The following is a 13,207-nucleotide window of genomic DNA, read 5'->3' as shown; positions in this document are numbered from 1 at the left end:
GTAGATGGGTGAGTAAAATGGGTGAGTAGGTAGTGGAATAAGTGGATAGGTGGATGGGTGAGAGGATGTGTGAATGTTTGAGTGGATGGTGGGTGACTGGGTGAGTGGGTGAAGTGGATGGGTGAGGAAATCGGGTAAGTGGATGGATGATTGGATAAGGAAGTGGATGGTGGGTGAGTGGGTAGGCGGATGGGTGAGTGGATGGGTGATTCGATGACTGGATGGTAGGTGAGTGGAGTAGAAGTAGATGGGTGCGAGTGGGGTGAGTGAATAGTGAGTGAGTGGAGTAAAAGTGGCCTGAGAATGAGATAGGATGGGTGAGTAGGTGGGTGGGTAGTAGATGGGAGTAGAGTGGGTGGAGTAGGTGGGTGGGTGGATGAGTGGATAGGTGAGTGAGTGAGTTTATAGGTGAGTAAAGATAGGTGAATGGGTGAATAAAGTGGATTCTTAGAAGTAAGGTGAGTGGAAATTGGGGAGTTGATGAGTGAAATGGACTGGTGGTAGATGAGTGACTGGGGGTGAGAGTGGGTGGGTGGATGGGGGAGAGGATGGGTGAGTGGATGGGTGGAGTGGATGAGAGAAGATGGGTGAGTAGATGGGTGAGTGGGTGGTTGAGAGTGTGTGGGGAGTGAGTGGGTGGGTGGATGGGTGAGGAAGGATGGGTGGATGAGAGGATTGGTGAGTGGGTGGGTGGAGTGGATGGGTGAGTAGATGGGTGAATGGGTGGGTGAGTGGATTGGTGAGTGGGTGGGGAGTGAGGGGTGAGTGGATGGGTGAGTGGAACTGGTGAGATGAGTGAGGTGGGGAGTGAGTGGGTGGGTGGATGGGTGAGTAGATGGGTGAGATAGGTGGGTGAGTGGGTGGTGGTGGTGTGTGGGTGAGAGTTGTTGAAGTAGGATGGTAGGTGAGTGGATGGGTGAGTGTAGATGAGGTGTGGGTGAATGAGTGGGTGGGTGAAAGGATGGGTGAGTGGATGGGTGAGGAGATGGGTGGAGTGAGTAGGTGGGTGGGTGGATGAGGTGGATGGATGGGTGGATGAGTGGATGGATGGATAGGTTAGTGGATGGGTGAAGTAGATGGGTGAAGTAGATGGGTGGGAGGATGAGTGGATGGATGAGTGGAAGTGAGTGGATAGAGTGAAGTTGATGGTGGAGTGTGAGTGGATGGGTGATGTAGATAGGTGTGAGTAGATGGGTGAGGTGGGTGAATGAGTGGATGGGTGGATGGTGAAAGGAGGATATGTGGAATGTTTGAGTGGATGGTAGGTGACTAGGTGAGTGGGTGAGTGGATGGGTGAGAGATGGTGGGTGAGTGGATGGATGATTGGATGAGTGGATGGTAGGTGAGTAGGTGTTAGGCGGATGGGTGAGTGGATAAAGGTGTGATTCGATGACTGGATGGTAGGTGAAGTAAGGTAGAAGTAGATGGGTGAGTAGGTAGTGAATAAGGTAGAGTAGTGAAGTAAAGTGAAGCTGGATAAAGAGGATGGAGTGGGTAGGTAGAGTGGATAGGTAAGAAATTGATAAATGAATCGTAGAGTAAATCGTAGATAGGTAAGTAGATGGGTAGTGAGTGGGTGGGTGGATGAATGGATAGGTGAAGTGGTGAGTTTATGGGTAGGTAGAGCAGGTGAATAGGTGAATAGATCGTGGTGGATTCTTAAACCGACCATTAAGTAGGAGTGGAGTGGGGGGTAAATGAGTTGATAAAGTTAATCGTCGTCATGGAATAAATAAATCATCGGTCGTCGTCATCTGGTGAGTCATCTCAGATCGAGTGACTAAAGGTCGAGTGAGTGGGTCGTCGGTCGTCGTCATGGATAGTCGATTCGAGATGGTCAAATGGATCGAGGAAGTCGATACATCGTCGTGAGTAGGTAGTTGGAAATAACATAGAGAGTGAGTAGGTAACCGGAGTGGTAAAATGTCGATACAAAGTAAAGATCGTCGTAGTCGATTGATTAGGTAGTGAGATTCTAGTAAGTGAAGTAGATCTGAGGTAGGTGGGTGGTGATGGATTAAGAGGTGAGTGGATGAGTGGACTAGGTGAGTAGATAGAGTGGGATAGAAAGATAGGTGAAGTGGATACGGTAGTGGAGTGAGAGTGGGTGGATGGGTAAGTGGTCAGGTAAAGGTATATAGTGTCGGTAGGTGGAAGGGTAGTGAGTAGATGGGGGATATGAAGTGGATAGTGGATGGTAGGTAGTGAGTAAAGTTAGTCGAAGTGGGTAGGTCGAGTTAGTGGATGGTAGGTGAAGTAGGTGAGTAGATGGGTGAGTAGATGGGTAGTGAGTGGGTAGAGTAGTAGTGAGTAAGGTGGAGTGGATGGATAGGGTGAGTGGATATGAGTGGATGGTGGGTGAGTGAGTCGTAGATAAGTTAGTTAGTGGGTGAGTGAGTTAGTGGATGGTGGGTGAGTGGGTGAGTAGATGGGTGAGTGGATGGGTGAGTGGATGAAGTGAATGGGTGGGTGGATGGGTGAGTAGATGGAGTGAATAGATGGGTGAGTGGTGGATGAGTGAAGAGAAGTGGGTGAGTGGGTGGGTGAGAGTGAGTGGGTGGATGGATGGATAGGTGAATGGATTGGTGAGTAGATGGGTGAATAGATGGGTGAGTAGATGAATGAGTGAGTGGGTGAGTGGGTGGATGGGTGAGTGGGTGAGTGGGTGGATGGGTGAGTGAATGGTAAGTGAGTGGGTGAGTGAGTGAGTTAGTGGGTGGGTGGGTGAGTGAGTGAGTGAGTGGATGGGTGAGTGAGTGAGTGAGTGAGTGAGTGAGTGAGTGGATGGGTGAGTGAGTGAGTGCATGAGTGAGTGAGCGAGTGAATAAACAATACTCTTGCCAACTTCATAACACAACAGCCTATGTACTTCCCGCCAGGTGGTCATGTAACATAGGGGGGATGTGATGGTGGTAGTCTAAGTTACATTCAGAACATATGCAGCCAAGTTTTCATACATACATTTCTCACTCGTGATGACACAGTCCACCTTCCATTGCCAGCAAGTGACTGTTTTAGTGGCTTTGTACACATGGTCCCTCTTCCCTGATGCAGTTTGGACTTATTTCAAACTGTGGTGTGGTAGGAAACCAGTTTTGCCAGCAATCAGGCTATGGTGAATGGCAAGAAACACAAGCACTTGTCCCTAAACTCCTTCACCTATCCCAGAGTCTGAAGAATTACCCAGCGAATCACAGTAACTCAAAATATCCACTGATATTGGAAAATGTGATATAAACATAATGAAGTGAACAACAAAGGTAAATAAATGTCCATGTGTCTACCTGTTAACCTGGAATCCACCTGCACAGGTAATCCTTGACGAGCGTCAGCTGTAGAACATGTTGAGTATTAAGTACCTATGTGATTAGCACCAACACGCTCACAAAGAAAAGAAATGGGCTTACTTATGGTCTTTAACAAGCAGTAACTTGGGACAGCATTCTCTGAAACACGGGCAGCAACCACTAGTGATAGGGTGATTAGGTCTAAAGCTCTGTCCTGTTAAAATCCTATTTTGGAATGTTGTTAGTTAGACTTTGTTACTGCATAGTTTGGGGTGTATGGTTGGCAGTACAGTGTCAGCTGCCCTACTGACAGGTTGACGGAAACATCATATATAAGTTACCCTTGTACAGAGGGGAGTGGGGGAGGTGGGGTAGCCTAGTGGTTAAAGTGTTCACTCGTCACCTAAAAGACACAGGTTCGATTCCTCACACTGGTACAATATGTGAAGCTCCTTTCTGGTGTCCCTCGATGTGATATTGCTGGAATATCGTTAAATGCGGCGTAAAAACCAACTCACCCATTCACTCACTCAGAGGGGAGCGTGTTATAGGCAGGAAAACAGCTCCAATATGTAATATGGTATTACAGGAAGGTAACAAGATAGAGAGATTTCCCCCTGAAATTTTGAGTTTTCTCTTGACAACATTATTCATGTGTGATAAAACCACCCCAGCAAAGTGAAATGATGGGTTGTTTGGATCAAGAAAAACACAAGTAGTTGGGGGACGTGGGGTTGGTACTGGGGAGACGTCCACACAATATTCAGCTTCTGGCTTATTATCAATCCAGGAATTCTCGGGAAACAAAACAGACACCATACTTACAAAACTAAATAGGATTGTCAACATTTTGACATGCAGCAAACATTAGTGTAACTAGCTGTAGTTTAACGCCTGTGTTCAGCAGGTGATCACGTTTGGAAATGGTATCTGTCACCATTAACCTGCCCTTCTTATCTTCAACATCCACTACTAACTCAAGTACACTTCTCGAACTTGTCCACGGAGGAATATACAGCTAAATCAGTAACATGCTGTTACCATTCATGTACTGGATTCCCTCTTCTGACAGTCCACTATTTCCCTAAATACTACTTCTACCACCACCAGCAAGGAGAATACTACTTGTCTAACTAATGAGTTGACTAATGAGTAAACATAATGGACAATGACATCAACATTCATCAATATTTTCAATCATTATTGCAAATTGTTAAAGAGAGACCATTATGGTATTGTGGTTGGTGCTACAGTGTAACATGTCTCACTTTATCTGGCATGACTCCAAAGCTTACAGAGCCATTCTTGGTGTCGCTAGATGATGTTCCATTACATACTGGAGATGTCACTCTCAGTCCACACTATCAACAGCCTAGCATCCATCTCAACTACTGATGTTTTAACCTGTCATCTCTGCCCTCCAGCCAGGAGCAAGTTTAAACCATCTATAATTTTCCTTATGCTCATTGCAAATACTGGCTGAAGTTATAAAATATTCACAGAATAATAGAACACACTCTAAAATATATTTACTTATCACTGACAGTTATGAAATGCCATATTTCACTGACAATCTGCTAATGTTCCCCAGCCTTGAGTCTGCCACACAGATTGGTCTGGACAATTCATGAAGGAAGCTATCAGCACAGTCTGATAGTTGCATGAATGCATTGTTTCCAGAGGTATTCCAAGCATGTCAACTTGGAGTCCTTTCTTTATACATACATGACTAAAAGTATTCAGCACAAAACATTAGCTGTTTGAAAAGTATTTCAAGAATGAGAGTTACAATTATACCTTCACACAAATATGACAATTATTTTGAAACACAAAACACTGTTTATCTGTAAAACAATACAAACAATCTTATGTTTCCCTCACAAAATAATTAATCAAATTATCTGACAATTAATCAACTGCAATAACACCCTTTCAAATCAGATTGCAAAACGTCACCTCCTCTAACAAAGCCTTCAACAAACAATGAGCCTCATTTTCTTGTAGCTGTAAATGATTCCTTCGATTGGTCTTTGATTGGACGCGGATTTCCTGGCATATTTGACTAAATGAACCACTTACAGACAATAGACACTGTAAACCTCCTCCGGGCATGTAATTGTGAACACTGGTTATGTTTACAATGCCAGGGCTTAGCCTTACAACAAATATTTAGCAAGGAGATTTGTCCAGCAGGTCTTAATGACTTGTATCTGTCAATGTGGCGTGTTTTTATTTCAAGATAGCAGACAACACAACCTGAGAATGTTCAGGATAACAGATTTAAATGAGTTTTTTCTGACCTTACATTTGGCCATAGGCAATGATGTGTTGAGCAGTGTGAAAGAGTAACAGGCTTACTGCAAGCTTGGCTGATCATGGGCTGGTGGTCTGAGAGTGGTCACACACCAAGTCACACGCCACAGCTCCACGGCCATGTGTTACCAGCTGCCAGACTGAACAACCTGAGATATATATTGGCTGATCATGGGCTGGTGGTCTGAGAGTGGTCACACACCAAGTCAACACTCCACAGCCATCTGTTACCAGCCCTCAGACTGAACAACCTCAGATATATATTGGCTGATCATGGGCTGGTGGTCTGAGAATGGTCACACACCAAGTCAACACTCCACAGCCATCTGTTACCAGCCCTCAGACTGAACAACCTCAGATATATATTGGCTGATCATGGGCTGGTGATCTGAGAGTGGTCACACACCAAGTCAACACTCCACAGCCATCTGTTACCAGCCCTCAGACTGAACAACCTCAGATATATATTGGCTGATCATGGGCTGGTGGTCTGAGAGTGGTCACACACCAAGTCAACATGTGTTACCAGCCGTCCAGACTGCCATGTGTTACCAGCCCACAGACTGAACAACCTCATCTGTTACCAGATATATATTGGCTGATCATGGGCTGGTGGTCTGAGAATGGTCACACACCAAGTCAACACTCCACAGCCATCTGTTACCAGCCCTCAGACTGAACAACCTCAGATATATATTGGCTGATCATGGGCTGGTGGTCTGAGAGTGGTCACACACCAAGTCAACACTCCACGGCCATGTGTTACCAGCCCCGTCAGACTGAACAACCATATTGGCTGATCATGGGCTGGTGGTCTGAGAGTGGTCACACACCAAGTCAACACTCCACGGCCATGTGTTACCAGCCGTCAGACTGAACAACCATATTGGCTGATCATGGGCTGGTGGTCTGAGTGTGGTCACACACCAAGTCAACACTCGCGGTCATGTGTTATCAGCCGTCAGACTGAACAACCATATTGGCTGATCATGTCAAAGACTGTTACATGTTGCAGCCAAATCATAATATCCAAGTCTTGTGACATGGATTCGATCTGAATCCAGGTTGTCTGGACACCCGAGTCTGCCACACAGACTGGTGTGACAAAATGACCAAAGACCAAAACATTTAATATATTCAAAATATATGTCGTCACTCCTTGGTAAATTGGGTATTTTTCATCACAAATGAGTTTGACTTTATCATATCATGACTGTCCCTGTGGCTATATAGTCCAAATATCTACAGCAGTGAGCTTCCAATCTTGGCAGCTTCGGTGTAAAACCAGTGAGTCACTTTCCATTAACTGAGAACAAAGTTTTCTATTAGTGTAGAAACACAGAAGACCACTTACCCTGGAGGTTGGTGGCCATGTTTGATCCTGTTAAATCAACTGCCATTATCACCCCTGTCGTCTCAGATAGTTGTGCCAGACCATCAATGCACATCCTGTGATAAAAACAATTTGTTTAGATAATCAGCTCAGTTGATTATACTCAACACAATCAAGGGTAAGACGATCCCCCTATTCTGAGCTTCTGTTTCCAGATGGAGCTCGCCCAGTACATATCTACCTGTTATAGACATGCTAATAAACCCTCCTTTATGAGGGGATATGACACAGGTTGGCCTGGTTTCAGTTTATTCAGGTTCAAGATTGACAGTACTATTACAAATCAGTGAATGGACCCCTCCATCCTAGAACTGACCACTTATATAGATGCTGTGTGATTGATTGTGTGTGAAACAAACCGACAGCTTGGTTTGATACTCATGCCATCGACCACTGGTTTCCTAGCTGGTTTTTACACTCTGTTTTCAGACTGGTTCAGACTTATTATGTACAGGCTGCCATCATCATGATCATATAGCTGAAATATTGTCAAGTGTGGTATTGAATACCACACAAGAAAACACTTTTACTGCATGCTGTGGCATAAATATGCATTCATTCAAAGTTCTAAATTTGACACAATGAACTGTTAGAGCCAGACAACTTGCTGCTGCTCCAGGGGTACCTGATGTTTTCCCCATTTCACAGACATTCTCAATTACAGTGAATGATTGTGGATCAATCACGGGCTTGTCTGGACTGGGGTTAACAGGCCACTGTCACATATGGCTTCAGCAGATGTTAAAACAAACATATAAACTGCTGAAAACACAATTTGTCATAAACTTTGTAGACATGTTTCAAAATATACTTTAGCTTCATTTCACAGTAATGATGGGCATGCTTCTCGGCAATATATATATATTTATTATCATTCATTTATATTTATCTATATTTATTACAGGTAAATACAAGTAACATTCCTTGTCAGAAGACATGACCATGACATAATAGTATAATTAACTTCCACTAACTTAACCCTCGTACAAAACCATCATTAGATTCACACAATGGCTGCCCCACCTCCGCCACTAACTGCTATTTATGATACAATAATGACAGCTACTTCCACACTTGTCCACTTAGTTTTCACACTGAAACACTGACTGGGCTGATCAAGCCGGTCTCCCCTCCCAACACAAGTCGTGATTACAGTGTCTGCTTCCCTTAAGTACGACAATAAATATGAAATTACTTAAGGAATCAGTGTTTGTAAGCTGTCAGATTGGCAAAGTATTTAGCCACAAGATGTATGAGAGACTTGTGTATGTGACCAGAAACTCAACTGAGCCCTAAATTATCTGTCTGATCCCAAGTTCCGTGTCGCGGACAATGCCTCAAAAATAACTCTTGACTATCTCCACCTTGAGGAATCTCCATGTGAAAAGTCACTTCAAAGGCATCGTCAGTGGCGATTGTGGCACAAATAACCTCATATTAGCCGCGATTAGATGGACGACACATCACAAAGGTGTACCCATAAGCCATCACACGCAGGCCAGTAAGGTTGGACACAGACCTGTTATTCCACAAATATCTCTGCACATTTGATAACTGCCAATTGTTTGCTTCAGTTCACTGGGGTGATATAAGCGAATCATTTAATACTGAAGGTCAAGTTGGGCTTCAAACAAGGTCATGGAGTGTTGATAACGACTATGTAATAAAATGGCATTTACGACATTTCAAATTAACAACATGGGACAGTGAAGCTGACGGTCTTTTTTTTATGCAGCAGATGTGTCCTGTTATCAGCAACGTGTCACACCATCATGTTCAAGGGGGAAGATGTCTTTTAGGGCTTGATGATCATCCTGGAGGGCTTAGAGCTGGCTACAAACAACTATCTTCACCGAACCACATGAGACTGTAAAAGCAATACATAATTATCTCCAGATTATATATGATGTTGATGTTCTAATGGCTGATGAATACGATGAACTAAATGGAGCCTGTGAACTTTGTTCATATTGAGGTGGAAAGTTTCTTTCTCATCTTCTCCTTGGCAAAGTGCATGAACATGATGAATATTTACACTGTGTCCATCTGAGAATCAAACCCAGTCCTGAGGCACATCAAGCAAACACTGATTCAAAGGTAAGGGACACCAAAGAGGAGCTGTATACACTGTCTCTCAAATGTGGAACAAAACCTATATTTGGATAGCTCTAGGGTTCTTGAACCATTCCAGCTTGTGCATGTTGAGACTGGTGTTTGCATGTACTCTGAAACATGGCTGATGCCATATACCAGAATGTTTAAGCCATGAATTTGTATGTTTTCATACCTAGCAACAAAATTCTAGCATGACAATCAAACACCCATGACCTTCAAGTTGAAAAGTTGCTCATACTAAACTTGTTCTATAAAATGATCATAAGGACAATATCTGGAATGATTACTGGTAAATATTCATTTTCCAATATATCACAAATTTGATAAATTAGAAAAATAAGAAAATACCACTCAAAAATGTGAAAAAAAAGCACCTTTTCATTAACAAATAAAAACAGTCTAAAAGTAGTGTAGTACAATCAGACATTTTACATTCACATGGGGAGTGAATGATTTGTATACGGTACACAAACCACGATCAGGTTTAGAAAACACCCATGGCAGGACACAAAGCATTTGATTGGGCCTTCCTCAGTACTGCTGTACCCAATGGCAGCAATATGAGATTTTGACATTTCTATAAATTCAAAACCTGCCCACAATGGGATACAGTGCATAAATTGAGTTTCTTACAATTTCTGAAAAGATGGCACTATTTATGACAGCCAGCACACCATGACATCACCTCAGATGAGTCGACAACTAAAGAGCAAAAAATATTTTATTGCCAAAAATCCTCGCCCATCACCATTACAACTAAATCCCCTTCCACCTCACTCTCCAGATTTTCAACCATCACTTAGGATAAATCATTCCCTCCATTGTAGGGATAAAGGGTAAAGTTTCCCAGAACAATACCCGACAAGTTGCCTTTCCACAAACAACAAGAGGAACAATGAGTGTGTATATATATACGACTGAGGGGTGCTGGGAGGTTAATAACGGGGAGATTACATCTATAATCACCACCAACATTACAACAAATGGAATCACTGTGTCTTTTTGTCTAAGGAAAGTAAACATTTACATATGTAAGGTTTATAGGGGAAACTATCACGGGTGGATTATGTAAACCGGGGACATTAGACAACAGTCTCTGTGTTGAACTGTATCAGCTTGAAGGCACTGTGTGTGTTTCATTCACATTTAAACAGGTAGCAGGTTGCCAAGTGGTTATAAATGCAGGATTCATGTGTTTCACTGCTTTATTTCTTTGTGCATATAATGACAAGTCCAGACTTCCTTCAAATATCAGGGCAACAGAAAAAACAGGCAGTAAACTTTCATTGTCTCCAGAAATTTCAGGCCCGCATAGGCTCTCAGTGCAGTAAAGGTAGCAGCACACACAAATGTGGATCCGGTGGTCACAATGTGGGACCTGGTGGACTGTGTTGTAACATCCTGGCGGCAGGAATCATTGCTCATGCTGTCCATCACTGGTTTGTCTGGTCCAGTCCCATGGTTGTTCTATTAATGTGATATCTCATTAAATGTATTCAGGGGTTTAAGAAACCTTTATATGAGTGTTAGTTTCTGAAGTGGTGAGGCCATGATCATCTGTTTACTTGCTCACAGTGTTTTGATGGTTTGAATTAGCAAGCATATGAATGTAATCTTATTATGCTCCTGTCATAGGCCTGTGCATGTGTTGTAGTGCTTTGAGATTCTTATTTTCATTGTTGCACCATGACAATCAGTTGTACAGATGAGCAAGCATCAGTTCATCCTATAATTGTAAAAACATGTCAAGTTATCAATTTCTTAAATACCCTATCATTTCACTGAATAGTGCAGGGTCTTATTAAATGTTTCTCTTTCCTGACCTTGTTATTGGTGAAATATAACTCTTTTTTTCTACAGCATAAAATATTACAGCCACCAAGCTTACTCGGCTCTGCTCACTTAATTCCACAAGAGAGTTTTTCTTCCACTGACCACCGCTCTGTCTCAGGCCCTGAACAGTAGTAGCAGCATCGTTAGGTTTCTCTTTTCAGCCATTTCAGTGAAGCAAAACGCCTAAATGAAGCAAGGCTAGATTTTCCTCCGGTTCTGAATGACACTGGGTTTGGGAGTGCAGCCTGATCACAGGACCAAACAAATTGTTTTGGTAAAACAATACACTCATACTGAAACAAACACAAGTGGCCTAATGCAAGTTCTTCAGTACACTTTGAAAATTGTTTTTGCATAATTATATTGATATACTACTTCAACAGAGAAGATAAGGTGCATGACAAAATAGCATTGCACATCAAAGCGACCGTACAGCTGACCCTCCATAGCTGTTGACTTATATGTAGGGTATATGCATTTTGAAGATATTTTCTTAATGAAAATATGCCGGATACATATAAAACGAAATATATATACTGGTCTAAAATGAACAGATAAAAACCATGAACAACTGTGTAAGACATGACTGTGTGAAAATGGAATATGGTTGGATGCAAGAACTGGATCAGAGCCGGAGAGTCATTGACATGATGTGATTGAGGCATTTTATATTGTACTGAGGCGTTTAATATACACAGGCTTCTAATATGTTCAAGCTGGATAATTTTGTTACTCCTCCCCAAGAATAACGGAAACCTTCTTCTCAAATTGTCTCTGACTGAAGGCTGAATTTACTTTGTCCAGCTCATACAGTTTTCAGAACTGAGCTGAACTAAATGTATGGTGTCAAACATTAACCTGGGTATATGTTATACATTATGATTAAAGATAAGTCCACTATGGGAAATATAAAAGAACATGTATTTTACTCATAGGACTGTGATAATATATCAAGGCAAATCCATCAATATATGGATGGGTAAGACTTCCGCCCGTATCCCCTAGATTTTAACGATAAAGAAAAATTTCTTTGAGTGGCATTTTTAGAAGTTGAATATGTCTCTCAGTATGTTTAGATACAATTAAAGACACATGTTAAAATAAGTCTTTCCTATGGATGCATGTATCTGCCATTGTACTCAAATATGGGTTATAGCTAAAACGGCACCACAGCAGAACGGCACTAAATTTGTGTGGCGAAAACGGCACCATATTGGCGAAATCGGCTACTGATTTCTGGGCTAAAACGGCACCATATAAAACAAAGTAAGAAGTTGACTCATGTTTTATAACATTAGCAAGATTATATCAGCATATGAGTCATTCTCAAAATCTGTGCATATTTATGTCAGATGTTTGTATCCGACAAACTTAAGTCAAAATCAAACCAAAAAAATTATGGCAACTAACTTATCACAATATTCTTCTACACTTTACAGTAACAAAAGTAGGGAAACTATATTTTTATATTTACTTTACACCACCCAATTTTACTCAATGTTCATGTGTCACAACTCCAGTGGCTGATGTCACAGATGTGGTATTTGACTGTTTTTGTCTTTTTCATAAGCAATAAATATACAATTTCAAAACTCCATGTTATATTGTTATATATACGTAGATTTGATAATTACTGTAAGCGGTTACTTTTAGAAATGAACTGTTGTAATGAGCTCAGAATATCACTAATAGTTGAGTTATTCAATGCGCCGTTACCGTATAAAGTAGTTTTCACATCGTATCCTTGAATATAAAAATACATCCTTGTTCTTAAATTTTGATAGTTCCGACATAATAGTAGATGTATTTATTATCTGCAATCCGATTATCTTATAACAAACTAGTTTTCCCCATAAGATTTTAGTTTGTGCCGTTTTCGCCATAAGATTTGTAGCCGTTTTCGCCAAGTCGAGGTTCCGTTATGTCCAAATGGTGCCGTTTTCGCCAGGTGCCGTTTTGCTGTGGTTCCGTTTTAGCCTGCACCCCTCAAATATAATAAGAAAATTCTGAGAACAAGGTAAAGTAAAATTGTAGCATAACATCAACCTATTTAAATATGGGCTTCTTGTCCTTTAGGCATGCAAGAGTTATTTCCCTTGTAAAGGCAATCTTTCATCCGAAATCCCTCTTCCAAACTGAACTCGTCATACATATGTGTAAATCTCTAGAACTGTTCAAACAATCTAACCTCACTTAATTACATGTTCAATTCAAACTTTCCAAACTTCTATTATCCTTTCGTCGTTCAAAGTGTCAGTACTGTTTT

Source organism: Haliotis rubra, unplaced genomic scaffold (genome assembly GCF_003918875.1).
Source record: "Haliotis rubra isolate DU_JTF1 unplaced genomic scaffold, ASM391887v1 Scf114, whole genome shotgun sequence".
NCBI lineage: Eukaryota > Metazoa > Mollusca > Gastropoda > Lepetellida > Haliotidae > Haliotis > Haliotis rubra.
This window is presented reverse-complemented; position numbering follows the sequence as displayed.